At 47.0% G+C, this 27,129-nt stretch overlaps 1 long non-coding RNA gene across 3 annotated transcripts in view; it reads right to left on the bottom strand.

The window, feature by feature from the left end:
• Positions 1–27,129, bottom strand: part of LOC122207652 — a 175,933-nt gene that overhangs the window by 147,236 nt on the left and 1,568 nt on the right. For 2 of the 3 annotated variants that reach the window (XR_006196950.1, XR_006196949.1), the window contains exon 2: positions 5,040–5,162. This is a non-coding gene — a long non-coding RNA (uncharacterized LOC122207652). Of the gene's footprint in view, positions 1–4,833; positions 5,163–27,129 lie in introns of those variants that run through there. The other variant, XR_006196948.1, reaches the window with a different exon arrangement.

Consider the following 27,129-nt stretch of genomic DNA (forward strand, 5'->3'; position numbering starts at 1 on the left):
GAGGCACAGAATGAGGCCACGAGGGGCAGAGTGTGAAGCAAATGGAGCCAGGGAAGGTGCTAGAGCATGCACTAGGGGCAGGCTAGCGGGGAGCTTTCTAGGGAGATGGCATGCAGGCAGAGACCTCAAAGAAATAAGAGAAGGACAGGACCACCAGACTCGGCAAACAAAAATACGGGACGCCCAGTCGAAACGCACGCGCTACTGGGGACACGTTAACACTATGCAACGATTTGCTACATTGCCACCCCAGGACACCAGGGTCCCATGAGCCATGAAAGAAGGACTAAACATACACACACCACAGCAGGCAGCCATTCTGCCCAAGTGAAACTCAGGTATTGGCCCGAGAGGGGAGGAAACCTGTGTCCATACAAAGACTCGTATGCCAATGTTCACGGCTGCCCCAAAGCTCCCCCATGGCCAGACCTCTTTCCTCAACTCCTTTTTTATTTCATTTTAACGGTGGCAAAATACAGACAGCACAAAACTTACCATCTCAACTGTTTTTAAGTGTACAGCTCAGGGGTACTAAACACGTTCATGCTGTTGTGCAGCCATCAACACCCTCTACCTCCAGGACGTCTTACAAAACTGAGGCCCTGTGCCCATTAAACGATGGCAGCCCATTCTTCCCTCCCCAGGCCCTGGAGCCCGCCATCCCTCCTTCTGTCTCTACGTATTTGGGTACTCTGAACCTCTCCGATAAATGCAAACATACAGTGTTAAGTCTTGTGTGGCTGGCCTACCGCACTCAGTGTCACGTCCGCGAGGTCCATCCGCGTTGTAACACGTGGCCGAACCTTTTCAGGGCTGGATAACGTCCACTATACGCACATCCCACACGCTGCTTATCCTTGGCCCGTCCACAGATGCTCAGGCCGCTTCCACATTTTGCTGATTGCAAATAACACTGCTGCACACGTGGGTGCACACACTTCTCTCTGCGTTCGTTTCCTGCTACTTTGGACACACACACACACCAAAAGAGAAACACTTGGGTCACCTGGTAATTCCACATTTGACTTTTTGAGGAACGGCCATACTGTGTCTCTCTCAGTTCTGAGCCTGGTGGTCCTCGCACCCAGCAAGCTCCAAGCCAACAGCAGCCATGCCCCCCTTCACCCCAACCCGGAGCTGCCCCTCAGCGCCTGTATCACCCTCCCTTCAACCGCAGGATCATCCCTGGTCCCTTCCTCCCTCACCCAGCAAGCAGCCAAGCCCCCTTGCTTCCGGTCAGAAGTGCCTCCTCTCCTGCCCCTTTTCATCTCATCCTTTCCAGAACTGAGTTTCTGAATTTCTCTCAGATCCATCTATGTCTTCCTATTGCCACGGCTCCCAGCTGATCCTGTTGATTGCCAGAGCTCCACCTGCCCATGGCTTTTGCATAACTGAAAGCCAGCAGCCCCCCAAAGCCTTCCCGAACCTCCAGTTACTGCCAACCCATTATCCTGTTGGGTATTCAAGATGGCGCTGGTACATAATGAGCCTTCAAAAATATTAGCACCAGGGGCGCCTGGGTGGCGCAGTCGGTTAAGCGTCCGACTTCAGCCAGGTCACGATCTCGCGGTCTGTGGGTTCGAGCCCCGCGTCGGGCTCTGAGCTGATGGCTCGGAGCCTGGAGCCTGTTTCCAATTCTGTGTCTCCATCTCTCTCTGCCCCTCCCCCGTTCATGCTCTGTCTCTCTCTGTCCCAAAAATAAATAAAAAAATGTTGAAAAAAAAAAAAATTAAAAAAAAAAAAAAAAATATTAGCACCCATATCTGTCCACTCATTCATCTCTCAAACATTACACTTGTGTATATATCTTAAGGAAATAAATATATAATATCCACATATATACCATCCATCTCTCATCTATCAAACGTTACACCCATGTATAGTCTTATGTAAATAAATATATAACATCCATGTATATATGTATCTGTGTGTGACATAGGTGTGTGAGAGAAAGATTCATAGAGAAAATGCTTAAAAATACTTGTTATGGTGGTATGATTGTGATACTTTATTAAAAGTATTTTTAAAGATTTTCTTTAACTTTAAAAAAATGTTTACTTATATGCTACGAGAGACAGAGAGTATGAATCAGAGAGAGAGGGAGAGAGAATCCCAAGCAGGCTCCGTGCTGTCAGCGCAGAGCCCAACGTGGGGCTCGAATTCACAAACTGGGAGATCACAACCTGAGCTGAAATCAAGAGTTGGCCATTCAGCTGACTAAGCCACCCAGGTGCCCCTAAAGATTTTTTTAAACTAAAAAAATAACACAAAATCTTTGAGAAACATCAAACCCCATAGAAATGTGGAGAGAAAAACTATGGAAATACCCCACACCCTCCCTGGCATTCCACAGAGCCAATCACAATTTTCTTGCTTTTTTCCTTCTTGAAATTTTTTTGTACAAAAGAGGATATATGCATGCGTGTGTGTGTACATGTGTACACATACACACGTAGTTTCTATTTTACAGGAAAGAAATCATATTCTATACATTGTACGGCCACTTTACTTTTCTTGTTTTTTGAACTGACAGTCTATCCCGTACAACTTTTTATCCCACAATGCCAACCACTAATATTTTTTTTCTTTTCAGAAATTTTCTTTGTGTGTACCAAAATGAGTAAATTACAGATAAATATACACATACACACATTTTAAAAACAGGATCAAATTCAGACTATACATATTGTTTACCAATATGCACAAGCAGGGGAGGGACAGAGAGAGGGAGACACAGAATCCGAAGCAGGCTCTAGGCCTGAGCTGTCAGCACAGAGCCCAACGTGGGGCTCCAACTCATAAACCGTGAGATCATGACCCGAGCCGAAGTCAGATGCTCAACTGACTGAGCCACCCGGGTGCCCCTATTTTTCTCTTTTTGACTCAACCGTGTGTCCCGGACCACCTTCTGTGCCCAAATGCATGCAGCTCTGCATTAAACTGTCAGACAGCCGCTCACGACTTCACAGCAGGGAGGTAACACGATTTGTTCGGTCGTTCCTATATGGACGGACACACAAGAGTAGCAGTTGCCAACTACCTTGTGCGCTCCTGTGAGTCCTGTAGGACTAATTACTGGAAAGAAGTTTTCTGTGTCAGGGGTTATGCATATTCAAAAAAAAAATTTTTTTTAAAGATTTTATTTTTAAGTAATCTCCACATCCAACATGGGGCTCGAACTCAACCCCGAGATCAAGCGTCGCACGCTCTTCCAATGGAGCCAGCAGGGCACCCCAGATTCAAAATGTTGGTAAGTCCGACCAAACCCCCCTTCAGGAGGTCATGCCTTTAAAACACTCACTCACCGTGTATGAGAGCCCGGCCTTTAATGATATTTTAATTTTTGGATTTGTCTGGAAGCCTGGCATTGTGTTTTTTTGATGTGTGTTCCCTAACTGATCAAGAAGTTGAGGCTCTCCTGCTAACTCTCCTGGCCTTTTCTCTTTCTTCTGCCGTTCATCTATTTACCACTTCGCTCTCATGCCTCCAACATGACATGGAGGTCCTGCCTCTCTCTGTGTCTAAACTTCCCTCCGGTCTTGTCTCCATCTCCCCTCTCTACGCAAACCCAACTTGCAAAGGATTAAAATCTAAAACATCAGAAACAGAATGTGACAAAATGGCCACGCTGGAGAGTCAGAGTGAAAACTGGCCCGCGCGGGATCTCAGGAGTGAAGTGTGCCAAACAGCCTTGAAGCTGGGGATTAAAGTCTTTCTTCCATCTGGAACCTGGCGTCTACAAAACAGTGACCACATTGTGAGCCTTCCCAGAAAGAGCGCCGCGTTGCCTGGCTACCCTGCAATGTATATATGGCTTGGCAGCTGGCCTGGCTTTGCAGCTCAGAGGAAAATTCCAGGGTGGGATGCAAGCTGAGGTTCCAAGGACAAATGGGCCGGAAGGTTTAACCCCTTCTTTTCAGAGCTCGAGCTGAGGGGCCTTCTGGGCCCAGGTCAGCTCAGCCAGGTGGTCAGATTTCCAGGCTCTTTGGTTTTGTTCTTTGCAGAACGGACTTAGCAAGACCCAAGTTGAAGACAGGCTTCCAGAACCCATGAGGTCCATAACCCACCTGGCACTCCCGGGACTCAGCATCTGGAAGAGGGTCTTCCTATTCAGTCACGTCCTGGCTCAGACACTCACTGAGCCCCAGAGCTTTGTGGCTCTGGGATGCAGGCCACTAACAGCTCTGGGCACAGGTCTCTACTCAGTAAACTGAGGGTGACCGGTCTTGGCTGGGCTGTGTTGAACATCCTACCAGAGTAGGAAGGTGACACGGAAATGCCCTGCCTCCGTTCCCTCCTCCTCTTCTTTTTAGCGTCCTTACAAATGGTCTGCCCTCCTCCCGCAGACCCTCATAGGTCAGTGATACCACACCCTATTCATTCTGTCTACATCTTTGCTATGGTTTCCAGCAGAGTGTTCAAGAAGGCATTTACAAGGCCCGCGAGGTTCTGCCTCCCAGCTCCCGCCGCTCCCCAGGCTCTGGCCTTGTTGGTCTTCATCTGGGTCTTTGATCACACCAAGGTAATTCCCGCCTCCAAGCCACCCTCCGATCAGATCAGGGCGGGCTGCTTCCCATACCGCAGGGGCTCACATGAAATACCATCTCCTCAAAGAGGCATTCCCAATTGTTCCATCTCAAATGCAGCTAAATCCAAGCTTCCAAACCTGCCCTCAACCCCAGACGCTCAACCCCAGACCCTCAACCCCAGATGCTCAACCCCAGACCTTCACTGAGCTCCCTGAAGATGCTACCCCACCGCCCCCCATGCATTCTGTAGATCCCCAATTCCACCCCACCCCGACACTGGGTTACTCACTGAATTATCTCGTACTCATCGAATCGGGTGCCTGTTGGTTTGCTCGCCCGACAAGCACTCCCCTTTATTTTGGTCATCAAGCTTCCTATTTCATTTGAGGGGCTAGGCCACCCCTACTCTCAGCCCTTTGCGGTGAGTGGGAACGACATCACTTCTGATCTAGGAATGGATACAGGTCTCAGGTCTGTGCAACCCAACCAGCATCTCAGGGACTGACTCACGGATGGGCCCGGAACTTCAGTAGAATTACTGGGAGAGAGGCACTCCGTCTCCACTGCTGCAATGGCAAGCGGCACCCACGCCTGGAGCTGTTGGTAGCATCTTCACCATCTTGAGGGGAGAGCCTATGGCAGAATGAAGCCCGATCAGAGGAAAGCAGGTCCCAGAGACTGAGAAATGAAGATCTCATCTTAATGACATCACTTGAAATGCTAGATCCAGCCGTACCTGAAGCACTCTGAACTTTACAGATAGGGAGACAAGACATTCCCACTCACTTTGTTTAAACCAACTTGAGTTTATTTTTCTGTCACTTAGATAGGAAATGTGTGTGACAGATAAAACCCCTATCTTAAGCCCTTGTCCCCACTCAGTTTGAAAACATTAAAGTCATCCCTGACTCTCCCCCCTTCTCCGTCCCCCACATTCAAAGACCTGCCATGTCTTGTGACGTCTACCTCATAAATGTGCCTTCCACCTCTCGTATCCTCCATGCTTCTGTCTCCATTTACCACCCTTCACACAGACACGTGTCCCAAGTCTCTAGTCCACTCCACCGTTATGTCTCCTCTGCTTTCTTGCCTCCACGTTGGCTCTCTCCATTCCAACATCCAATCTCAAAAGGGACATCCTTCCAAAACACCAACCTAACGCCCCCTCGCGCTTAGTGACGTGTCTTCGGTGACAAGAGACAGAAATACTAATTGCTAAAGCAAAACCAAACAAACAGAAATAAAAGTTCTGTACTGAATTGAGTAACTGAAAAGCCCAAGGGTGGTTGGCTTCAGGCGTAAATTGACCCGGATTCTTAAAAAATCTTGATCAGGGATCCATCCCTCTCCATCCCTAGGCTTTTCCCACAAAGCTTTGAGTGCTGCCCCTCATTGGCCCAGATGGAGTCACATGTCCATCCCGGAGCAAATTACAGTGGTTTCTATTAACCAGGTACAGATCCCAGGAGTCCCATACATTGGGGGGGTGGGGGGTGGGAGGGGGGTTATCCAAAAGGAGAAGGGGGTTTTGTTGGTTAAAGAGTGTGAGTATCGGATAAGCACCACCTTATGTCCATCCAAAGTGTACCACTACCTTTGAGATCAAGTTCAAGCTCCACAAGACCCCCTGTGTTTTCCTCTGCACCTATGTACACCCTGCCTTCCCCAACAACTACCACCTCTACACACCAGCTGCAAAAAACCACTCTGGGTTTCCTCAACCCTCTCATCCCCAGACTTCTGCATATGTCCACTCAACCCTGTGCTCGACCCTCCCCTGCTCCTCTTTTCAATCATTTCCTGCTCAGCTTTGAGGCCTCAAAGGTAATTGCTTCCAGGAAGGAGATCCCGAGACCCCACAAATGAGATCTGGTTCCTCCTTGTTTCTTTGGGGATATTAACCCTACCCCTTATTTTGGGGACTGTTTCTCCTCTACCCATATTCCCACCAAAGGTGACCTACTATAACATTATTCTCTGTGCCCTGGGCACCGGGTGAGTGTGTGGCACACCTCAGGCCAGTTCAGAGCCGTCTAAGGACAAGGCGAGTAAGACTCATCCTTGCAGACGGGTAACCTAGGAATAGCACCGTTCTGACCTCATGGGGAAGATGTGCGTGACAGTCTGATGCCAACATGCAGATTCAAGTGGTAGAAGAGACAGCTGCTGGCTGCATTCCACCACCCTGAGGACAGCTACACTCCTTCCCCCCTCTGGGATTTGGTTACAGGAGCCAAGAAATTCCCCCTTTGCCTAAACTAGTTTGAGCTGTTTCTGAGATCCAGTCCTGTGTGAGGCTCCAAGCTGACAGTGTAAAGCCTGCTTGGGATTCTCTCTCTCCCTCTCTCTCTGCACCTCCCACATGTTCTCTCTCTTTCTCTCTCTCAAAATAAATAAATAAAATGTGAAGAAAAAAAAAAAAAAACAGAAACAAATTGAATTCCAGAGATGCAACACAATATATGGTGGTTAAGGAATGCTATACGGCCTCAACTCCATTAATTATTTTCAATGTGTCTGTAAACAAGTCATTTAACCTCTCTGTACCTCCATATTTTCATGTGGGAAGCAGCGGTGATGATTAAAAAAAAAGTATGACCTCACAGGATTGTAGAGGATAAAGTAAGAAAATCTATACAAAGCACACAAACTGTGTTTCGCGTTTAGGCAGCCCCAAATAAGCATGAACTATGAATAGACCCACTTGCTGAACATTGCACAGAAAGAAGTAAGCAGAAATATTTGCTACTCCACTAGAAATGTGTGAGTGTAGACGGAAAACACAAAAGCGGATCTGAATGAGGCCGGCGGGTGTGTTTCGCTATCTGAACACACATGCACGCCTCACTTTTCTCATCATAGCTACTATGCATCCCACCCCATATGCTGTCTTTGCCGGCCAAGCACTCACTCCATCTCTTCTGAGACTAGCTCTTCTCTTACTCTCTTGTCATATGGTTCAGGTGGGGCTGATCCCCACCCTGCTGACTCCAGGAGCGGCCAAGGACCCAGGTCTGGCCCACAGCGCGGTAGGTCCTTTTGGCCTCAGTGATTAGTTCAGGGATGGGCATATCACCCAAGTAAGGGCACAAGGGAATGAATACCAGAAGGTGAGGATTACTGGGGGCTACCGTGGAGGCTGGGCCACTAAAGAACAGTCACGGAGGTAGGAAGAAGGTTGGAGGAGAGCATCGCCATGGAGGTCCAGTGAAGCTGGGTCAGTGGTGCATCTTGACTTGGTTAAGGAGAGGATAAGTTGTCAAGTACTTCTGAGAGCTGTCAGTGCAGTGGCCTTTCCGTGGGACAGTGTAGGTGAGAAGCAGAGGCCTGATGGGAAGGAAGTGAGGAGAGAAAGCCGTGTGGATGTGGGGGGAGGGTGCCTGTGAGGAGGGATGCCCTTGACCAGAGAGGGGAATGGGATCCAAGGTGGGGAGGGTGGCCTCAGGGAGGAGCGCAGCAGTCCCCGCAGAGGAACAAGTGAGGGGAGACACCGGGGCCCAGATGCAGGCGTGAAGGCAGTGTTGGAAGGAGATGGTAGGCCCCTTGTGATCCGCACAGTACGTGAGAAGAAGGTTGTGGCACCACGTGCAGCACCAAACAGCCACGTCCTGAACAGTGGGCTTCTACTAGTGCAACTCGTTCCTCCCAAACCACGCGGTTCAAATCCTGGCTCTGCTGTGTACTAGCTCTGGGACAAACTACCTCTCCCTTTCCTGATTCAGTTTCCCTACATGAAAAATGAAACACAAACAACAACAACAACAACAAAAAACCAAAGAACCAATCTCTGGAAGTATCCAACCAAAAGCTTACTGTGAGCACCCACTGTAACACAGCTCAGCTCACCTGCTTATCTTGGATGACTATTACTCATTGCTTATAATGAGACCGTATTCAAAGCAACTCAAGAAGAAAGCTTGAGTTGAGTAAGCTGGAAGGTGGCAGCTTACAAAAGGAGTATGTCCCCTGCCTTATTTTTTAAAATGTATTTATTTTTTTTAGTAATCTCTATGCCCAACGTGGGGCTCAAATTTATGACCCTGAGATCAAGTGCACATGCTCTTCCCATTGAGCCAGCCAGGCGCCCCTGTCCCTCACTTGTTGTAGATTATTATGATTATATTATATTAATCTTATAACATACAATGAAATATGTATCACAATATTATATATGGCAATCTCATACATAACTACGTACGAATACAATTTCACATATAAGTGTAAAACAATAAATACTAATAATATATAATAACTGTGTTGTAGATCATCCATCACTTATTGTAGCATCCACAACACGGGCCCTGCACCAGTTTACCCAGTAAAATAAGGATTGGGAGGAATATGCTGGCAGAGAAATAATTAAGAGTGAACTGGGTATTTATTGACTATTGAAGATGGAGATACAATATACAATCATCTTTCGGTGAAAGCTAGTGAAAGCCTTTCTCCTACAAGTCTGGGTAAGTGTCCTGGAAGACAGAAAGCACAGCATTATTTCCAGTGTATTCCTTTCACTTCATGCCTTAACCTTGATTTGTCAGAGCAGATCTGGCCCCTTTACTCCCTCCTGCTCTAAGCAGTCTTTCTAATTGTCTCCGGGTTTGGGGTCCCAAGGGTTTTCTCAGCCCAAGACAATGGGCCTCGGTGAGACTGGGGGGCAGGGGAGAGGTATGCTATTCATCTGGAGAGTGCCTCTCATCACTGGCGCCTCTCTGGGAAATTGCTTCTCTTAAACAATCGGCCTTTCTTCTGTCTTTCTTCCCTGCCTTGGGGGGCGTGCGTGCCTCCAGGGTTACAAGTAACTTCATTTGAAGGCCACAGCTCTAATGACCTTCAGGTCTTGGATTGATCTGGAGCCTCCAGCCCTCTGGCCCACTCATTCTCTCCTGGGACACTCCCAGGCTGCCACACCAGACTGAGGGACGCCAGGAGCCTCCTTTCCTTAATCCCCCCAGCTGGGGCTGGAGGCCCTTGCTACGGGTGGGGGTGGCCGGAAGAAAGCTTGTTCCCCCAATCCATTGGTCTTGCAACCTCAGGCAAGCCCCCTGTCCTGTACACTGTCCCTGATCCTGTACAGGATCTGTACACAGGCGGGATCTCAGGGATGCAATCCACCTATAAAGGGAAAGATAGTTACTGTTTTCATACCAGGAATGGAGGAGGCCTCGACTCTATTAATGTGTGTCAGGAAGCAGGTAAGCACAGACCCACTTGTAAATGTTTTCATATCCAGGAATGGGGTAGACAGAGACCCTGCCTCTGCTCTCATCCACGTTTGGGACAGGTGACCCAGTAAAGCCTGTCTCTAGCAGCAGTGAGAAGGATTCAGACAAAACCCGGAACTTCCTATATCCCCCTTTTTGGCCCCAGAATCCTGCAGAGCAGAGGAGGGGAGCAGGTAGAGAGGGGCAGAAGGGTCTCACCCCATGCACCCTACAAATCAAAGAGCAAGAAGGCTCCCAATTCCCAGGCCTGGTACAGAGCCCTCTGGGGCCCCAGGAGCCATAGTCTATCCCTCAGACGCCATAGTACAGGTCAGTGACAGGTGGTTCCCCTCTGGAAGCCCCTGTTCTCCCTCCCTAGTGCCGACTACAGGAATTCAGAGACTCTGCCTGGGACAGTCTGGTGTAAACTATAAATACAATTCTATCAGACACCCAACAATGGGGCTCATGCAACAAGTATCTTACATACCCACGTCCCAGGCACTGTGCTAAGTTCTGGGGAGTCACCGGAGCTCATGAAGATTTGTTCCTTTTCTCCTGGGGGGGGGGGGGCGGACCAGGGAATGGGGGCTCTGACAAGGTCAAGACAACTTTTAAAATTAATGGCAACGGGCAATGGTTTCTTGGATGTGACACCAAAAACACAGGCGACGAAGGCAAAAGCAGGCAACAAACTTGAAAACTTGCGCGCAGCAAAGGAAACCATCAACAACATGAAAGGGCATATGGAATGGGAGGCAATGTTTGCAAATGGTAGAGCCAACGAGGGGTTAATATTCAAAGCATATGCAAAGAGCTTCTAAATTCAACAATAAAGGAGCAAAAGACTTCAGATGCTTCTCTGAGGATGATGATACGAATGGCCAACAAGTACTTAAATAGGTGCTCAACAGGACTGATCATCAGAGAATGCAAACTAAACCCACAATGAGATGTCCTCTCACACCCATTAGGATGGTGATTACAAAAAAAAAAAAAAAAAAAAGGAAAAAGAACACAACAGAAAAAAAAAAAAAAAAGAAACCAGTGTCATCAACGATGTGGAGGAAATGGAACACGTGTACACTGTTGGTGGCATTCCAAAATGGTGGGACTGCAATGGAAACCAGTAGGGAGGTCCCTCCGAAAAAGAAAAGAGAAGGACCCTATGATCCAGCAATCCCATTTCTGGGCATACACCCAAAAAAATTGACAGCTGGGTCTCAAAGAGGTATTTGCACACCCATGTTCTCAGCAACGTTTTTCACAGGGGCCAAGAGGCTGAAGCCACACGGATGTGAAGAAGCAAAATGTGGTCCATCCATACAATGGAGTATCATGCACCCTTCAAAGAGAAGGAAATCCTGCCACCTGCTATAACATAAACGAACCTCCAGGATATGATGTTAACTGAAAAAGACCCTGTCACAAAAAGACAAATATTGTATGATTCCACTTCTGTGAGGTTCTTAGGGCATTCACATTAATAGAACTAAGAGAAGAACACTTTACCAGGAGCTGAGGGAAGGGGGCAATGCGGAGTTGTTGTTTCATTGGTACAGAATTTCAGATTTGCACGATAAAAAAGTTCCGGAGACTTGTGTCTCACAACAGTGTTGAATACACCACTGGGTTGTACACTGAAAAATGTTTAAGATGGTAAACTTTATGTTCTGTGTGTTTTACCCCGATTTTAAAAATGGAGATAATAAAACAGGGTAACCTGCTGGTTCCTTGGGAATTTCTACATAGGAGAGGCTTCAGAAGGGTGAGGAGGGATCTTGTAGCTGGTCTGTGTATCACTCTATAAATAACCTGGAGAAGACCTCAGTTATCCACATCCAAGAATGGGTATTAATTGTGGGGCTGGGGCCACATAGGAGGTGACACCCATTTTTGGAGGGCATAAGGGACTATTATTCCAGCTGGAGTTTTTGGGAAAAGACCCCTCTGAAGAGACAACACTTAAGCCAAAGCCTCCGGGCTGGCGTAAGGGTCTTATAAGGGCGAGAGGCCATAGGGACATTGCAATCTGTAGCAACGGCTACAACCATCACTTCCATTGTTCTTTTTTTTTTTTTTTTTTTAATTTTTTTTTTCAACGTTTTTAATTTATTTTTGGGACAGAGAGAGACAGAGCATGAATGGGGGAGGGGCAGAGAGAGAGGGAGACACAGAATCGGAAAGAGGCTCCAGGCTCCGAGCCATCAGCCCAGAGCCTGACGCGGGGCTCGAACTCACGGACCGCAAGATCGTGACCTGGCTGAAGTCGGACGCTTAACCGACTGCGCCACCCAGGCGCCCCACTTCCATTGTTCTTAACTGTGTTGTCAGTTCCCAGAGACTGTAGCTATGGTGCGCATTGCCAGGATAAATCCTTTAACCAGACAATGTCCCCTTGCATGGAGCAGGGCAGGCGAAGCAGGCTCCTCAGGGGAACAAAAGCATGGCTTGCAGCACTCGCCAATGCCCACCGTGTAAATCCTCCCACTGTGGCTGATTTCAAGCTAACAAGGTCGCGTCACTGAAGATGCGGCTGGAAAGAGACGAGCTCCAGGAGCTCTTCTGAGCCCGTGCAGGCCAGCACCAGCCTGCCACTGGGACTTCTCTTATTCTGGGCGGGATCAGGGAAAGTCTCCCAGAAGAAGGGTCCTGAAAAGTGGAGACAGAACTGGGAAGGACAGGCAATGGGAAGCAAGGGGTTTCAGGCTAAGAGCTCCATAGCTCCCAGTCTGGCCCTCAAGAGTGGCCTCCAAGAAGGGCAGTGTGACAAACGTGGGGAGTGGAAACCCGGTCTGCCTTCTTTTTTTTTTTTTTTTTTTTTGTAATTGTGGTGAAATGCACGTGGTGTAAAATTTTACTGTCTTAATAATTCTTAAGTGTACAGTTCAATAGCGTTAAGTACTTCCACATTGTTGGGTAGCTGTCCCCACTACCCATGCCCAAACTCTTCATCCTGCGAAACTGAAACTGTGGCCCCATTAAAAACCAACTCCCCGTTTCCCCCTGCCCCAGCCCCTGGTGCCTGCCTTCCTACTTTCTGTCTCTATGAATGTGAGTCCTCCAGGTACCTCCTAAAAGTGGGCTCATGCAGTAGTTGTCTTTTTTGTGACTGGCTTATTTCTCTCAGCGTGATGTCCTCTGGGTCCATTCACGTTGTGGCACCTGCCAGAATTTCCCTCCTTTGGAAGGCTGGAGAGTATTCCATTTGTACGGACAGACTACATTTTGTTTCTCCATCCATTCATCAACGGACACTTGGGTTGCTTCTGACTCTTGATTTTGTGAGTAATATTGCTGAGAACATTGGTGTGCAAATGTCTGAGACACTACTTTCAATCCTTTTGGGTCTATAGCCAGAAGTAGAATGGGTGGGTAGAGACCCAGCCTGTTTCTCACATTACTCTTGCCCCAGCATAATGTCTGGCACTCACAAGGGTCTTGGGAGATACCGAACCATGCCTAGAAAAAGGTCTTAGGAAGAATCCTCCTACGCTGGCACTGGGCATCCAGCATCCACCAAGAACTCCATAGAAGTTACGTCATTTAAAGTAGGACCTGTCAGGATGCCCATTCCACAGGGGTTCAGAGAAGTGAGACCACTGGAGTGGAGGGGCCGCAAAAGAAACAGGATTTATGGGCAGAGCCTGGCTCTACTGGAATGTCCAATAAATGCTGAGGGGGGTGGTCTTCATCCCAAGGGCTGCTGGCTGCTTTTCAGCAAGGAGGGCGATGTTAACAGATTTTTCTCCAGTGACGACCCTTCTGACTGTACGCAAAGCGCATCAGATGCCACTCAAGTCCAAAGTGACCTGGAGTTAATGTGTGGTCACAGAGACGGGGGAGAAGAGGAATGGTTTGAAAGACATCGGCGAGGACAGTTGGGCACAACTTAATGTACAAGATCTGGGCTCCCCAGTTCCCACCTTGCGTATAACCACATGGCTGACCCGTGACCCTTCCCTAAAAATGGGACCACATTTACATAGGGATGGTTAGCAGTTGCTGGGCAGGGATCTCCTCAAGGGAGGGCCAGCCACGTGTTACCCCATTTGCTGAGCCTGCAGATGTGTCCTTGGATCAAATGACAGCTGTGGGGGCGGACAGGGCTAAGGGCAGGAAGAACAGAGCCCGGACTTAATCCGCCACAGTTGTTCTGGCTTTGAAAGGAATATGTTGTCCAGGCTGGCCTATCTCTTGTCTCTTTTACAGAAGATTGTTCTATTCTTCCCATGCTAAACGGAGTATGTGCCCACTGCAACTACTTTGGAAACTGCATGCACACATATGTACATATATACATACGTGGAAAAAAATTAAAACTACCCACAAGAGTAACCAGAAATGAGTCTTGGAAACATTTTGGAATATTTTCACACATTACCTTCCCAGTGAAAATATATTCATAAAACCACTTGTAATGAAATTGTGAGGATGCTATTCATTCGGCAATTTTTACCAGAGTGCCTACTTGTGCAAAGCACTGTTTCAGGTGCTAGGGATACCACGGCTTACAAAACAGCAAAAATTGAGCCCCTGACTTTGTGGAGTTGACATGCGTTGTGTCCACTTTGTGCTTCCCACTTTTTCCTTTTTCAGGAACATATGCCCCTGTTCTCACCAAACACCTTGCGCTCCCCACCACCCCACCCCCCCGCCCCTGGGCGGACATCTGGCAACGTCTGGGGAAGAGTTTGGCCACACAACTGGGGGTGGCCAGTGCTCCTGGCATTTAAAGGGCAGTGCTCCTGGCACTTAACGAGTGGAGGCCAGGGATGCTGCTGGCCTCCCCACTGCCACACACACCAAAGAATAATCAGACATCAGTGTCAGAGGCGCTGATGTTGGGAAACCCAGCTCTGTAGGTACCTCAACATACACACCCACAATATTCTCAGCCATCATCTGTTTATAACTCACAGTGAGTTATACTGTATCATAGTTGGAAAAAATGTACAAACACAGCTTTAAGGTGAGTTCAATTGCCTCTCTTCACTTCGTACTATGGAGGGTTTATTGTTCCCCTAAACCCTCCTAAGTGGAAATTAAAGAGCCTCTTCTGCCTCAAAGCCTAATGGTTTTTAATAACGGAGCTTCTTCTTCTTCTTCTTTTTTTTTTTCTAATAGCAATTGGAGCGGGGAGTGTTGGTCGGTTTGAAGCAAGGGAGTGGCAAAATCTTACTTGTGTGGGGAATCAATCGGAGGGTGGGCAGGAATGGAAGCAGGGATACCATCAGGAGACTGATGACGTAATCCAGGAGAAAGATGAGGGTGGAATGGGCCAGGGGGCCCCGCAAAGGAGGTGGAGAGATCTTGTCTGAAGAAGGTGTTTTGAGGCATAATGGACAGGACTTTGTGGCTTGTGGTATACGGGGACTGTGGTCAGGGGGACAGGTGCACTGATATCCATGCTTCTGCCTTACAACTATGATAGGCATTTCCCTTCCCGAGAGATGTGTAGGCTAATGACCTGCCAAGATTTTACTCCTGAGTAAAAACATCACTTCCTTCCAGGGAAAGAAGGCCAGATCAGCCAGGACAGGTTCGGGAGCAGTGTGGGGTCATTTCTACTCCTTTCCTTCCCCTAAACTCCCCTACTGAAGGAGGATTAGGGCCTCCAGGAGGCACATTTGGGGAGAATACCGGAAATGGGCAGGAACAAATCTCTCCTGGAAACGTGAGCCCGGGCTACCCCTCCATTCCCCAGGTCACAAAAGGGGCCAGGTTCCTGTTGCCAAGCCACCTGGACTTGAACTACCGGGGGATTTCCGCCATGCCGTTGGTCAGCTCTGTACCCGGGCATCCCAGCTGATGTTGAACACTGGGCTGGAGGGAGGCTACATAGAGGCAGGGAGACCACTAAGGAGGTGATTCACTAATGGAAAACGTTCTCCTTGCGCTGTTCTAACTCAGCGAACAAAACACACTGAAATTTCTGCCCTCATGGAACTCACATTCTAGCGTGGCTTTTCTCAACCTGGAGGGACTGACATTCTGGGCTGGATGATCTCTGTTGTAGGGGTCCGCTCTGTGCTTTGTAGGGTGTTCAGCAGCGTCCCTGGTCTCCACCACTAGATGCCAGCAGCATCCCCCACCCCCAAGTTCGGACAACCAAAAATGTCTCCAGACATTGTCAAATGTCCCGCAGGCAGAATATTGCCTCAAGTCGAAAATCCCTGTTCTAACAGGATTTAGGACTAACAGGAAAGGACAGCCAAAAAAGATAAATGGAATCATTCAGGAAATTATACAGTGTTCTAGCAAGTGATATGTGAGCCTGTTAAAGATGGTACAGAATGCTAGGCAGCGTTAAAGGAAAAATTATTCAGGGCACTTTTTTCCAGTTTTATTGAGATATAATTGACGTATAACATTGTGTAAGGTGTACGATGTGTGGATTTGATACATTTATATACTTCAACATGATTACCAGCACAGCTAACACCTCCACCCTTCATGACGCTTGTTAAAGACGGTAAAGATTTTTTATAGGATATATATTTTTTTTAAGTTTATTTGTTTATTTTGGAAAAGACAGCGAGAGAGAGAATCCCAAGCAGGCTCCCTGCTGTCAGCGCATGGGGCCTGATGTGGGGGCTCAATCTCATGAACCATGAGATCGTGACCTGAGCCGAAATCAAGAGTTGGGACTCTCAACCGACTGAGCCACCCAGGCACCTCAAAGATGGTAAAGAAGATTTTATTCAAGAGAGCTGCTACAATGGGCTTTCAAAGTAGGGGCTACTACAGTAGGGGAGAGAGATCAGGATCAACTCTGAATATAATAAGGAAAAGTGGAGATTTACAGCCAGGGATGGGTGAAAAATTATGAAGAAGTAGGTAAATTCTTTACTAAACTGACCTAATAGGATTCTTGCTGAAGGTAGGCCAGGGTGATACAAGTCTGAAAGTGATCAGACCAATGACAGGGAAGTTTTGCCAAATTGACTCAGGCCAAGGACAGAGTGGAAGGCTGGGGAACCCAGTCAGGAAGCCTGAGTAGAGTTAGGTCAAGGAAGGGGCCTCATCAGTGGAAGGGAGAAGGTGCTGCATTTTTGAACAGGGAAGTCAGGACAAGCCTTGTTGAGGAGGCCAAGAGTTGGCAAAGGAATTGCATTGACTCTGTAGATTGTTTTGGGTCATACGGACATTTTAACAATATTAATTCTTCCGATCCATGAATGTGGGATATTTCTCCATTCATTTGTGTCTTCTATGGTTTATGTTTGGTTTTCAGTGTAGAGAACTTTCACTTGCCTTGTTAAATGCATTTCTAAGTATTTTATTGGTTTTGATGCTATCACAAATGGGATTATTTTCTTTCTTCTTCAGATAATTCATCGTTAGTGTACAGAAATGCCACTGACTTTTGTATATTGATTTTATATCCCACAACTTTACTGACTTTGTTAATCTGTTCTAGCAGTTTTTTGGTGGAGTCTTAGGATTTTTTACATATCTCAACAAAACTGGAAAGAATAAAATACAAAGTATTAAAAAGAAAGAGTTGTGGGGCGCCTGGGTGGCGCAGTCGGTTAAGCGTCCGACTTCAGCCAGGTCACGATCTCGCGGTCTGTGAGTTCAAGCCCCGCGTCAGGCTCTGGGCTGATGGCTCGGAGCCTGGAGCCTGTTTCCGATTCTGTGTCTCCCTCTCTCTCTGCCCCTCCCCCGTTCATGCTCTGTCTCTCTCTGTCCCAAAAATAAATAAAAAACGTTGAAAAAAAAAAAAAAAAAAGAAAGAGTTGACAAAAGATGAGAAAAGCTGGGGATGAAGAAAAAGGGGGTGCTTAGAGAGAAGCAGAGGGGAGGAGGCCAGACGGAAGAAGGTGTATTTGAAGGTGGAGCCCATAAATTTTCTGGTACAAGAGGTGTGAGGAGTAGTCAGAGATGTTTCTGGCTCTGTGGCTTGGAAACTGGATGGATGGTGGCCCATTTGCTGAGCTGGGAATTGCTGGAAGAAGGTCCTGTCTGAAAAAAGACCTGATCGGATTTCTTACAAGCTTTGCACTTCAGGTGCTCAATGCCATCCAAGCACCAAGGCCCAGGAGTCAACTAACTCTGATCAGAGGTCTGGGCTGGAGAAAGAGGCGGCCATGGGAGAGGATGGGAGAGGATGAGCAAAGCTTGGATTAGGATGAGGTGAGTGAGGCATTGCCCTCATAGGCTGAAAGTTCAGGAATTGAGATAAAGAACATTTTAGTGGATTGTTTTTTAAAAAATCAAAATGAATGCCAAAGAATCCATAGTGAACAAAATACAAAACTTTTAGATTTTTAAAATCTTAATTTCACTAAAATTCTAGATTTAAAATTTTTAATTTCATTTAAATTTTTGATTCTAATATTTAATTTAATTAAAAATTTTGATTTGTGATTTTAAAACTTAATTTTTTTTAAAAGAATTCTAAAGACAGTGTCAGTAACAGTGCCATGCCACGTTATGTCAGAGCTTGAGGGTAACGGAAAAATCAGCAATGCCAGATGGCCTCATTTAAAATGTTGGTACCGTTCATCACAGATTGTTTTGCATTCATTTTGATTCTTTAAAATGTTGCATTCAGGGGCACCTGGATGGCTAAGTCGGTTAAGCGTCTGACTCTTGGTTTTGGCTCAGGTCACTATCTCGTGGTTCATGAGTTCGAGCCCTGCGTCGGGATGCAGAACTTCCTTGGGATTTTCTCTTTTTCTGCCCCCCCCCCCCAAATAAATAAATAAACTTAAAAAAAACTTTGTTTAAAAAAATAAATAAATAAAACATTGCATTCAAACATTATTTATCTTTGGCACTGAGTTTTTTGGTGTCTCCTTAAATTTTGGGGGATTCACCTTATGCAAGCCTAGACCCTGAGGCTGTGTGAAGTGGAAAGCACTGGTTCTGGCCATATGCAATTCACCATATTGGTGTTTACTTTCCAAGGGAGAGGACAGGACAGTAGGGAGAAACAATCTGAGGCTAATTACATCCTGAGGCAAAGGCTACTACCGCATGATTTCACCATAGGTTCACTATTCTCCAGTCTACCTCTGTCAAGGAACATTAAATTCCCCAAGTTGATACTGTGTGAGGTAGGAGGGGCAGGCAAGCAATGAATGGGCAATCTGGAATATAGAGAATTTTTTTTTACAATCTTTCTTTCTTTCTTTCTTTCTTTCTTTCTTTCTTTCTTTCTTTCTTTCTTAATGTTCATTTATTTAAGAGAAAGCCAGCATGAGCAGGGGAGGTGCAGATAGAGGGAAAGAGAGAATCCCAAGTAGGCTCCACAATGTCAGCGCAGAGCCCACGTGGGGCTCAATCCCACAAACCATGTGATCATGACCTCAGCCTACATTAAGAGTCAGACACACAACCAATTGAGCCACCCAGGCACCCCAGAATATAAAGACTTAGGTGAAATGAATTTTGCTCATAGGGAGAACTTGTGGCATGTGTCCAAAAACCAGGGGTAATACTTTGTCACTCCTACTGGAGGAAAGAGACATATTCCGAGGAAAGCACAGAAAACTTAGAAATGCAGGAATAGGGGTGCCAGGGTGGCTCAGCTGGTTGAGCGTCCAACTTCAATTCAGGTCATGATCTCATGGTTCCTGAGTTCTAGCCCAGCATCAGGCTTTGTGCTGACAGCTCGGAGCCTGGAGCCTGCTTTAGATTCTGGGTCTCCCTCCCTCTCTGCCCCTCCCCCACTCATGCTCTGTCTCTCTCTCTTTCAAAAATAAATAAACATTAAAAAACTAAACACACACACACACACACACACACACACACACACACACACACACAATCCCACAATAAGACTACTACTCTGTTATGGGCTGAATTATATCCCCTGAGTTCATATGTTGAAGTCCTAACCCCAGTATCTTAGAATGAAACTGTACTGGAAGATAGGACCCTTCAAGAGACAGTTAAGGTAAAATGAGGTCATTAGAGTAAACCCTAATCCAATCTGCCTACTATCCCTATAAGAGGAAATTTGCATATACACAGGGACAGGGGAAAGACACTATCTACAGGCCAAGGAGAAAGAAGGCCTCAAGAGAAACTGACCCTGTAGACACCTTGATCTTGGACTTCTAGTCTCCAGAATTGCACAAAAATAGATTTCTACCATGGTGGTGCTCTGTTATGGCAACCCTAGCAGACGAATACAATTCAGTATGTGAAATAAAAGGTCAATGCTGAACTCATTTTTTTTTACCATAATGGGGGAGTACAAGGCTGGTTGGGTCACCTCTGTACAGAATCGACTGACTTTATACAGAATTTGGAGCTCAGGGTTTGGCAGGCCTTCTGGGACACAACCAGGTTGACATCATCTACAGGACCGTGGTCTCTCAAGTGAGACCCCTATTGATTGGTTGGCACTTATAGGCGTGTTTATCAGAGTGAGTCCATCCTTGATGAGCTCTTTCAGTGGCTGACTTTCCAAAGCAAAGTGCTGACACTGATTGTTTGGCTTGCAAAAAGTGCATTCTCTGAGGCGAGTTTTCACCGATCGGTTGAATGGGTTTAAAACTGATTCTGGTGGCTGTTTGTTTCCCTGGCTGGGGACCAACGCGTCTTTTCCCAACTTGTGGGAACTTCCTTATTCTCAACTTGTTTGATGATGACTCTGGCCCCACAAGACTGTCAGCTCAATGAAAAGAGGAACATGATCTGAATTGCTTATCGTGTCTAGAACACAACTGGTATAGATGAAATACTCAATGTTGGAGACGATTATTATTCCTCGCTCAGTATGCCTTCCTGGGAGTCACCATCTAGGCTCCTTGAACGAGAATGGGAGAATGGCCTAGTCAAAGGATGTGCACATCTTCAGCTTTGATATCTAAAAGCAAAAGAAGACAAGCTAGAAGGAGAAAGTGGGGCCAGGAAACCAAGGGAACAGAGGGTCAAAGAAGGCACTAGAAGAAAGTGTTTTTAAGAAAGACAAAGAGGTCAATTGTGTAGATGGCCATGGTGAAGCCACATAACCTGAGGACACAGAAGTGACCACTAGACCTAACAACATAGTAGGTTTTGAGCAGAGCAATTTCAGGGGTGTGGGGTGAATGGAAGGCTATTTAGAAGGAACTGGTGTGAGAATGTGTTCTAAAATATAGTATATCAACAGGAAATGTGAGGTGCAGCAAGGCCAACAGATCAGAAGATGACTGTCATTAAAAAGATAGTTTGTGGGGCGCCTGGGTGGCTCAGTCGGTTAAGCGTCCAACTTCAGCTCAGGTCACGATCTCGCGGTCCGTGAGTTCGAGCCCCGCGTCGGGCTCTGGGCTGATGGCTCAGAGCCTAGAGCCTGCTTCCGATTCTGTGTCTCCCTTTCTCTCTGCCCCTCCCCCGTTCATGCTCTGTCTCTCTCTGTCTCAAAAATAAATAAACGTTAAAAAAATTAAAAAAAAAAAAAAAGATAGTTTGTTGGGGCACCTGGCTGGCGCAGTTGGAGGAACATGCAACTCTTGATCTTGGGGTTGAGTTTGAGCCCCATTGTTGGGTGTAGCGATTACAATCAATCAATCAAGCAAGCAAGCTTTAAAAAAAAAAGATAGTTTGTTACAATTCCCAAGAAGGGCACACCATGCCCTGCAGGTCTATAAGGGCCAGTCAGGAGGCAGAGGGAGCCGGGGAGAAATGTGGGTAAGATCCTTTATTGTGGTTTCTGAAAAAAAGGAACAGGTGAGGTAGAATAAGTCAGGTTAGGATTCGCTACACTGAATAATTTCAGTGGGTTGTGGGGCACAGGTGATGTCCCTGGTCCTCTGGTACCTGGCTCTGGGGTAACTAAAGCACAGGAATGGTGGTCCAGAGTGTGAGAAGCTGACAAAAGGTGGTGTGGTCAGGAATGTATAGACTGGGGATTGATGAATCTGCATTTGAAAAAAAAAGCACACCCCCAGGAAGAAGGCTTCTCCTGAGGAGGGGGGTGCAGTGAGGGAGGCAGGAGGCCGTGGCAAGGAGACATAGGCACACTACTGGCTTATCCAGAAAATAAGATACTGGCTTGTCCAGTATAGGCATGTAGGGCAGATATGACAGCATCACATTTACAGAAGCTGGAAACATGGTTAATACAAAATAGAAGGCGAGGAACAAAGCATGGGCAATGAGCCCAGACAAATCTTGAGAGAAAGCGTGGGCTCCACAGAGAACAGAAAGAAAGGTCATTACGGCTGGAGGCGGGGGGAGCTAGGAGACAAGGATGAAGAGGAAGCCGAAGTCTGGGACAAAGAGCCAGGTCAGAGGTATTCATGTGACCCAGGTTGAGGGACTTGGAATTTATTGTAAGGGCCATGGAAGCCACTCTGGATGTTTGGCGGAATGGGTGGAAGGTGACAGGAGGAGGGAGCACATGTAAGAGACAGTTGTCCAGAGAGACAAGCTGGCAACATAGACATGGTGATGGAACAGATACAAAAGGACCCAGTTGACAGGTTCTGAGATGGTGGGAGGTGATCAACTGTTGAACAGGTACAGAGATTTGGAGACAGGTTGAAAGGGAGATTTCTGGCCGAAGCCTGTGCTCTCTGAGGAAAGTGAGCTTCAAAAGTTCACACAGGGCCTCCCGCCAATGCCCCACCTCAGAATGTTCCCTTGATTCCTGGGCTGAAGGCCAGGCAAGGACCACACAATATATGCAGTGCAGTCTATGGGATGTGTGGGTGTGGGGGACAGGGACTGGAACTTCCAATCTTCCAAAGTTCCATCCACATTTCAAAACCAGAAAAACATGTCCCTGGTAATGATCTTTCCCACTGATAAACCCTGGATCTTGGGGCTGACAGTCTACCCCCGTTCATGCTCTAATAAAACCGTTCAGTGTCCTGAATCCCCTTCACAATGGCCACTACGGAGAAAGGCCCTGATTACTGTCCAATGAACTAAATTCCAAAATATATCTGGAATGTAACCATAAGAGAATGGGAATATTTTTACTGTTACTATGTGTCACCTCCCTGTATCTATATCAAGGTATACATATGCATACACACACACACACACACACACACACACCCCAAAATGCAAGTATGTATTGATGAACGTTGTCTATTTTCTTAGAACAGTAATATGATGTAGTTGTTCATAAGGTGATGCAAATACAGCTTCTAGACACGTTCTGTTTTCTAAGCCAAAACTGCCACTCCATGGACTTTCCAAACAGAACTTGGGAGTCTCCACTCCACACGAGCCTTGGAGGGGAGGTGGGACTTCAGCCAAAGAGCCGCAGGAATCTTTTGGAGGATTTTAGGTAGAGGAATGATGGTCTGATTTTCATTTTTAAAAGGCATGGAGAATGGATTCGAAGAGGTAAAAATGCAAAGGGATTAGGACTTGATTGCAGGGTCCAAGCGGTGGTAGTGGTGGCCCTCTCTGTACTGGAAACAATGAGATCAGGCCTGAGGAAAAGAGCTATTTCAGGAGGCCAAATTGGCAGGGCTGGTGAGTGATGGGCTATATCAGGTGTGCTGAGGAGACTGACAAGGACACAGGCCAAGTTTTTGCCCTGGCCTCTGAGAAGAGCTGTGCTTCACCACAGGCAGATGGCTAGCTCTCTGCAAGACCAGGATCATGTTTAGGTGCATATTTCTGCAGAGGAGTTCCTGAAAGAGGTAGAGTTGATCGTATACACCCACTGGGGGTAAAGTATTAACTCCTGAAGGCAGGACTGGTTGCAGTTTGCAGGGCCCAGTGCAAAATGGAAATTGTTCAAAACCAGGAAAAAAGGCACGTGGAAGGCACAAAACTGTATAGTGCTTCTTCCTTCCTTCCATGGTCTCCCTCATGACCTGTCCTGGTGTTTTTCCTTTGCTAATTCATGCCATGCTTCCTTGCACAGGGACGGTTGTGTGGTGAGTGCAGAGCATCCTAGGCAATGGATTCAGATACGTGTGCAGAGCTCACTAGCTGCTAGGTTCCTTGAGAGTGAGGCGTCACACCCAGGTCGGGGCAGGGAGGCAAACCAAGTATTCCCCCATCACATACCAACAGTGAGTGGATAAGCAATTCCCAGAGGCCTGACTCAGGCGGGGTGAGAGTCCTGCCCCCGTCAGTCAATTGCCCACTGGATGCACCTGCCTCCACCTCCGCACTGCCTTCTCTTCCACCTAACCTCTCTGCCTCGCTCTTTTTAAATGTTTATTTATTTTGAAGGGCGGGGGAAGGGGCAGAAAGCGAGGGAGACAGAATCCCAAGCAGGCTCCATGCTGTCAGAGCAGAGCCCAGTGCGGGGCTCAAACTCACAAACCGTGAGATCGTGACCTGAGCTGAAACCAAGAGTTGGATGCTTAACCAACAGTCACCCAGGTGCCCCTCTCTGCCTCAGTGTTATAAGGACACTGGTCATTGGTAGGGTCCACTCGAGTGATCCATAATGATCTCACGTCAAAACTCTTAATTTAATCACACCAGCAAACAGCCTTTTCCCAAATAAGGTAACATTCACAGGTTCTCTGGATTTGGATGAAGATGTATCTTTCTGGGGGCAGGCCACCATTATACCCCCTACACTGGCCCTGACTGAGAGAGAAAAAGGCCAACTGAGGCAGATGGTGTTGGGAATACATTTCCTCCCCTCTACCTTGTGCTCCCCTCTCCAAGAAGAACTGGGTCCTTGAGAAATAAGGGGAGGAAAACTGGTAGGAGAGGAGAAAGGAGACAAGCGCTAACTGAAGCATTCTGACTCAAGGCTCCATCCTTCTCAAGGCTTCCACATTCACCATCCAAAAAGAGGGCAGAGAGTGACTAAGGTGGCTCTGCCTTATTTCCTGAAATACAGGAAAAAAAAGAAAAAAACAGGCCCCGATGAGCCCCCAAACTCACAGCAGGCCTCTGGTCCTATCTGCATTTTAGAAAGTTCACACTGGCCTAGGCTGGGAAATGAATGGAAGAAGGAAGGAAAAGTGGAAGCAGAGGAACCAGCAAAGAGGGCGGTACACTTGCAGTTGTGGGTCAAACTGTACCCTTCGGTTGGCTGTCATCACACACCAAATATGCCATCGCCATGATCGTGGACTTCTTAGCCACCATAACTGTGGGAAATAAATACTTGTTGTTAGGGGCGCCTGGGTGGCGCAGTCGGTTAAGCGTCCGACTTCAGCCAGGTCACGATCTCGCGGTCCGTGAGTTCGAGCCCCGCGTCGGGCTCTGGGCTGATGGCTCGGAGCCTGGAGCCTGTTTCTGATTCTGTGTCTCCCTCTCTCTCTGCCCCTCCCCCCCTTCATGCTCTGTCTCTCTCTGTCCCAAAAATAAATAAAAAACGTTGAAAAAAAAATTAAAAAAAAAAAAATAATAAAATAAATAAATAAATACTTGTTGTTTATAAGCCATCCAGTTTATGATACTTCCATTACAGCAGTCTGGACGTACCAAGGCCGTGTCAGTGAAAGCTTGATGGGTTGGTCCAAGCATTCTGAATCCAGGGAATTGGGCTATGCAGTGAATCCGGGATAGCTCATAAAACCTCACCACAGCCTGGACAACACATTCCTCTACACTGTGTACCTCCATTCATTTTCATTCCATGCCCTCCGAGAGACCTGATTTGCATTTACTTTGAAGTGGTCAACAAACCCACAGTCTTCCAGTCCCTACAAAGAATTTCCTCTCGCTGCTCCCTTTTGTAACTCACTAACAACACTGGCTAGCGTGCATTGAGAGCTTACGTTGTGCTAAGCACAGTACATACATTTTCTAACCTAAGCCGCAGAAGAGAGTAGGGGACTCTAACTCTCTTGCTTTATTCCCTGAGAGGCAGACAAGATGGCCATAGCCCAGGTGCACACCCTGGCAAGGAGAATGTCATTCCTCATAGCTCCCAGGGAACACTTCCAGGTAAGTCTCTGAGTGGCTCATCTAGAGTCACGTACTCATCCCTGAACCAATCACTACAGGCACAGCAATGGAGCAGAGTGACTGACCAGACCTGGGTCAGATACCCATCAGTTCCCCATACAAAGGAGGGCTGTGGCAAGAAGCAGGGAGAAAGAGTACTGGGCCGGAAAACTATAAATGTCTGCAATAATATAAATCATGTTTATAAATATTGATGAGGCCATCTATATCTCTGGCATTTCCAATTAATTGGGCCAATAAATCATTTTTATTTAAGTCAATTTGAGTATCCTATTTGTTGTAAGAAAGAACACTGATTCATTTACATATTTTCTGTCTTTTTCTACCATAATGTAGGCTCCATAAGAATACATACCAAATCTATTGTGCTCACTGCTATAGCCCCTTTGCCTAAAACAGTGCCTGACACCATAGGAGGTGCCCAGTAAATATTTGCTGTGTTTGTGAAGATCTGTTTAACATCTGACGTTGATCCCATCAGTCATTTCCATGCAGTACAGTGTTTTATTTTAAAAAATTGTTTTTAACATTTATTCATTTTTGAGAGAGAGAGAAAGAGAGAGAGAGAGAGAGAGAGAGAGAGAGAGAGAGAGAGACCATGAGCGGGGGAGGGGTAGAGAGAAAGGGAGACACAAAATCCACAGCAGACTCCAGGCTCTGAGCTGTCAGCACAAAGCCTGATGCGGGGCTCAAACTCACGGACCGCAAGATCATGACCTGAGCCGAAGCTGGACGCTTAACCAACTGAGCCACCCAGGTGCCCCTGTTTTGTTTTTAAAACTCACCTCTGTGTCCTCCAGATTCTAATCTATGCCTCACACATAATGGCCTCTCAGAATATACTGAAGAATGAGCAAATAAATACATGTTTCTCCTGCTAGACTGTAAGCAACAGGAAGGTAGAGACCACGAATGGCTTTTTGGGTTTTGTGTGTGTGTTTATGTATATTTTTTTTTTAATTTTTTTTTAATGTTTATTATTTATTTTTGAGACAGAGAGACAGAGCATGAGCGGGGGAGGGTCAGAAAGAGAGGGAGACACAGAATCTGAAACAGGCTCCAGGCTCCGAGCTGTCAGCACAGAGCCCGACGCGGGGCTCAAACTCACGGACCGCGAGATCGTGACCTGAGCTGAAGTCGGCCGCTTAACCGCTTAACCGACTGAGCCACCCAGGCGCCCCTATGTATATTTATTTTTGAGGGAGGGATGGAGGGAGGGACAGAGAGAGAGAGAGCGCACGCGCGAGCAAGTGGGGGAGGGGCAGAGAGTGGGAGACAGAGGATCCAAAGTGGGCAGAGCCGGATGTGGCCCAAACCACCATCTATGAGATCATGACCTGAGCCAAAGTCAGACGCTTAACTGACTGAGCCACCCAGGCGCCCCAACCATGAATGTGGTGACAGCAATCATATCTTCAGGCTCTAGCAACAGAATGCCTGACACATAGAATGCCACCACCCCACCAATTACTACTGGTTGAATGACAGACTAAATGAATTAATAAATGGTATATACGCATGTTAACGTCACTGCTGCTTGCAGCAGCTTCTGAACT

The sequence above is a fragment of the Panthera leo genome, chromosome E2 (assembly GCF_018350215.1).
Source record: "Panthera leo isolate Ple1 chromosome E2, P.leo_Ple1_pat1.1, whole genome shotgun sequence".
NCBI classification, from domain to species: Eukaryota; Metazoa; Chordata; class Mammalia; order Carnivora; family Felidae; genus Panthera; species Panthera leo.